This window comes from Halictus rubicundus, unplaced genomic scaffold (assembly GCF_050948215.1).
Source record: "Halictus rubicundus isolate RS-2024b unplaced genomic scaffold, iyHalRubi1_principal scaffold1422, whole genome shotgun sequence".
Taxonomy (NCBI): domain Eukaryota; kingdom Metazoa; phylum Arthropoda; class Insecta; order Hymenoptera; family Halictidae; genus Halictus; species Halictus rubicundus.
In genome coordinates, this window is record NW_027489963.1 from 7,501 (window position 1) to 12,500 (window position 5,000).

At 50.9% G+C, this 5,000-nt stretch overlaps 2 non-coding genes across 2 annotated transcripts in view; both read right to left on the reverse strand.

Annotated features, from left to right (window-relative positions):
- Positions 1-1,746, reverse strand: part of LOC143365148 (large subunit ribosomal RNA) — a 3,984-nt gene extending 2,238 nt beyond the window's left edge. The window contains exon 1 of the ribosomal RNA XR_013084500.1: positions 1-1,746. This exon is cut by the window's left edge and continues 2,238 nt beyond it. This is a non-coding gene — a ribosomal RNA (large subunit ribosomal RNA).
- A 1,347-nt stretch (positions 1,747-3,093) lies between these two features.
- On the reverse strand, positions 3,094-3,248 carry LOC143365146 (5.8S ribosomal RNA). Its single transcript, XR_013084498.1, has one exon. It is a non-coding gene; the product is annotated as a 5.8S ribosomal RNA (ribosomal RNA).
- Positions 3,249-5,000: the final 1,752 nt, after the last annotated feature.

The following is a 5,000-nucleotide window of genomic DNA, read 5'->3' on the forward strand; positions in this document are numbered from 1 at the left end:
CCTCCTACTCGTCAGAGCTTCATGGAGGACGTTTACGCAGCAGCGCAAACGTCCAACCCCACTTGCCGCTGACGGCGGAGTATAGGCGCGACGCTTCAGCGCCATCCATTTTCAGGGCTAGTTGCTTCGGCAGGTGAGTTGTTACACACTCCTTAGCGGATTCCGACTTCCATGGCCACCGTCCTGCTGTCTTAAGCAACCAACGCCTTTCATGGTATCCCATAAGCGTCGACTTAGGCGCCTTAACTCTGCGTTTGGTTCATCCCACAGCGCCAGTTCTGCTTACCAAAATTGGCCCACTTGGCACTCTGATCCAAATAATATCTCGTGGCTTCATTGATCCAAGCAAGCCAGAGATCTCACCCATTTAAAGTTTGAGAATAGGTTGAGGTCGTTTCGGCCCCAAGGCCTCTAATCATTCGCTTTACCAGATGAGACTCGCACACGTTCACCAAAGAGAACGAGCGAGTGCCAGCTATCCTGAGGGAAACTTCGGAGGGAACCAGCTACTAGATGGTTCGATTAGTCTTTCGCCCCTATACCCAGTTCCGACGATCGATTTGCACGTCAGAATCGCTACGGACCTCCATCAGGGTTTCCCCTGACTTCGTCCTGACCAGGCATAGTTCACCATCTTTCGGGTCCCAACGTGTACGCTCTGGGTGCGCCTCTCCTCGCAATGAGAACGAGACGCCCCGGGAGTGCGAGGCCGCATCGTAACGCGGCCCATCCTCCCTTGGTCGACGCAAAGGTACGACCTTCACTTTCATTGCGCCTTTAGGTTTACATGTCCCAATGACTCGCGCACATGTTAGACTCCTTGGTCCGTGTTTCAAGACGGGTCCTGAGAGTACCCAAAGCAGTAGCGTCGCTGACCGGCTAATTCGAAGCTTGGCCAGTCCGAGGACACCGCCTGCTAACAGCTGGTTAGGCCCGAAGCCGGCACCAGGTCCGTACCTTCGGGTAAAACTAACCGAGCTTGCGGCGGGCCTGACGCACACACATTCGAGAATGGATTGGTTGCGGCCCGATACCGTCAGAGTACCGTCACGCAGCCGGCCAGGCGATCGAGCGTCTGTCGTGTGCGCACGTAGCGACACGACAGGCAACAACTCGGGCCGTAGACCGACACGCAACGGGTCGCGACGTTCTACTAAGGGAGAAGTGCACGACTACGCGACCGGAACATTTGCCGAAGATGGTGTACCCTCGCACTGGAAACCACGAAGGCCCATACGGGGTATCTGCGCACCAACGGAAGCCAGCCTCGTCGACGATGAATCTCCCCATTCGATCTTTTGGGTTTCTCAGGTTTACCCCTGAACGGTTTCACGTACTCTTGAACTCTCTCTTCAAAGTTCTTTTCAACTTTCCCTCACGGTACTTGTTCGCTATCGGTCTCGTGGTCATATTTAGCCTTAGATGGAGTTTACCACCCACTTAGGGCTGCACTCTCAAGCAACCCGACTCTAAGGAGAGGTCCTCCCGAAACGCGTACCGGTCGCTACGGGCCTGGCACCCTCTACGGGTAAATGGCCCCATTCAAGATGGACTTGGACGCGGTTCGACGTCACGGGATAAATGGACCCTCCTAAACACTACATTTCCCAACGGCGGAACCGCGGGATTCAGTGCTGGGCTCATTCCTGTTCGCTCGCCGCTACTAAGGAAATCCTTGTTAGTTTCTTTTCCTCCGCTTAGTAATATGCTTAAATTCAGCGGGTAATCTCGCCTACTCTGAGGTCGTCAAACGTGAAAAAAAAATGTTTCGTATATTTCACCGAAAGCATTAAAAGTACGCGAGAACGTACAGAGGAGCACAAAAAAAAAAAAAAAAAAAAAACAAAACCATATATCTTATGCGCCACACCAAAGTGTCTTTTCTCTATATAATGTATATATAGAGATTTCTTCATTTTGTTCGTCGATCGGAAACTCTCGCTAGACGATCGGCCGGTTAACTTTAACGTCCGTCGAAAAGAACTTCCGGGGACTGGACGACCGACAGATCGCGCGGTCTCGCGATCGACAATGAAGAAAAAAAGACATGGGGCGACCGACAAAGGTTTGTTTTCACCTTCACCTTCTCGTTCTCGTGCTCTGCGTGACAACACGTTGTGGTGACAACGATGTTCGAAAGCCACTCCATAGAGGAGTATATATATTTTCAACACCCGGTGGGGTTTCTCTACTACACTAGACACACGGGGGTACAGAAACGCTGCACGACGCGATATCATCGATCAAACCAAAGAGACACGAGATCTCGGTCGTCATTCAATTCAACGAACGTGGCGATGGAATCCGCAACGGATTAGCGAGGACACGCGACGACGGGGAAATTATTCGACCCGATACAAGTACGCGTGCGCATCCCGCACAATGCCAATGTTGCTATGTCCATCAGTCATCAAAGCGTTCGTAGAACGAGAGACCACTGTCTCGCGAACTCTAAGATATGTTTGTCGAAGTCGCTGGCAACGACGACCCTCCGCCGCAATTATGTGTAGAGAGACACATCCACGCACAGACGTATTTTATTTTATATATCATCTCCCTGGGGCTTACGTTGCACGCCACAGTTGCGCACACAGATTTTACACGGGTGTCCGGTATCTCTTTCTTTATTTGTGTCCATTCACTGTAGTCTCTTGAGACTCTTATACCTTTCGTATACGCATCATTTCAGACGACGTCGGGAGCGCGTAAAATGTTCGAGAGTGAAACGCTTCTTCCGCAATGCGAATCGTTCCAGAGAGAGAGGAGAGAGAGATTTCGATCGTCGGAGCGGTGTTCACGGGCGGTCGTATTGAAAATACGACTCACGACGCCGCAAAACACTCACGCAAGTCCGAATGTGATACCCATTCCTATTTCCTTCTTCTCACGAAGACCGTTAGACGCAATGTAAAATTTGCAATTTTCACAGAACCGCGTCAAACGCCGACGAAACGTCCATCGTTCGCTCGTTACGTAGCATCTTTGCAACCCGACTCAGAAACGCTCTTTGCGCCCTCCACAAAATTCGACATGGAGAGGTAAGCGACGGCGGGGACTTACAAGAGCAACGCAAGCAGTATTTGGTTACGTAAACGACCCTCAGCCAGGCGTGGTCCAGGAATTGTATCCGTGGACCGCAATGTGCGTTCGAAATGTCGATGTTCATGTGTCCTGCAGTTCACACGTTGACGCGCAATTAGCTGCGTTCTTCATCGACCCACGAGCCAAGTGATCCACCGTTCAGGGTAATCGTATAATTTGATTTATAATCAATATATAATTATGTCTCTTGTTCTGCGGTTCATAAGAACGCGATACCTGAAAGCTCCAACCAGCGCGCGAAGGAGATTCAGGCGTCGTTTTTAAGGACGACACACGATCGTCCGTAGAAACGGAAACCGTCGCGAGTACGCGATTGCAATGCGCACACGTATCCGACGGCCGGGCGGAAAATACATTGAAAAACCTTTAAAGTGGAAAACACAGGAGGAGAATTCAGAAAACGACGGGGATCATAGACAACCCGATACTGGATCCCGACACTTCTCCTCCTCCTCTCTCTTATTGGAGAATGAACTCGATAACTAACGGACTTCACAGCCGGCTCTGGCCGTGCGCGATCGTTCGTCCCAAGCTCTTGTGCACTGTATTATCGCCACACAGAGAGTAGAGTGTCAGAATCGCACACAGCTTTACGCGAGCTACGCAGCCGGTCCTCTCGAAACACATTTCCAATTGTGCACGGAGAACGATTATTCGATACTAGCGGACTTCACAGCCGGCTCTGGCCGTGCGCGATCGTTCGTCCCAAGCTCTTGTGCACTGTATTATCGCCACACAGAGAGTAGAGTGTCAGAATCGCACACAGCTTTACGCGAGCTACGCAGCCGGTCCTCTCGAAACACATTTCCAATTGTGCACGGAGAAAGATTATTCGATACTAGCGGACTTCACAGCCGGCTCTGGCCGTGCGCGATCGTTCGTCCCAAGCTCTTGTGCACTGTATTATCGCCACACAGAGAGTAGAGTGTCAGAATCGCACACAGCTTTACGCGAGCTACGCAGCCGGTCCTCTCGAATATACGTGTTCGTCAACGAACACGCATGCGGCGACGTTTTGTGCTCTATGTCATACGCGAACTCGATAAATAGAGCGGGACTCACAGCCGGCTCTGGCAGCGGTCATTCGTCCCACGCTCGTGTGTGCGCTATCGCCACACAGAGTAGGGTGTCAGACTCACGCAGCTTTAAAAGCGAGCTTCACAGCCGGTCCTTCTCTCATCCTATTCCTCGACGTTCGTGACAGAACACAACGCGTTCACCGCAAGTTTTCCACAGGTACCCTGTTGTTGTCCTCTCTTTCTCTAGAGGAGAGACAACACCACCGTTTCCAATGGACGTATCTCGGACACCACAGGCGAAGACCGAGGAAGCGCGATATGTGGATTCGAATCGACGCTTACATCCCTGTTCTTGCGACCGTAATTGTCCATATAATTGTCGGAGAGCCTACACACAGGCAGACCAATGGCGTATATTATAGTATACACGTCTCTTTGACACGAGGTATTTTTATCAAAGAGAACACGATCCATCAGGTGGCGGGTGAAAAACATCGATTCGTAACGACGGGTATTTCTATATTCGTGGTTAAGCTATAACATCAGCGTCCGACGGGAAACCGCACCCTATTGATCGTTCGAGTTTGCAATGTGAACGTCGGTGACGATTCCCGAAGACCCGAAGTACAGCTCTTCGCACTCACTCCCCAATACAAGTAAACGATGCGATGCTCCACCTTCACGCAAGCACCCTCTGTTTCATTCTCATTGAGATCTTTCGTCCCATTGTCGAAAGAGTGCATATATTATATATTGCCGTGTTTGTGCACAAATGGTCTGGCGGGCTCTCTGCGCCTTAATTTTGGACGGGAGAATCGTACGCTTTGAGTAACTATGTACTCCATGCGTAACTATGACCTCCACACGTAAGCCGTTGCA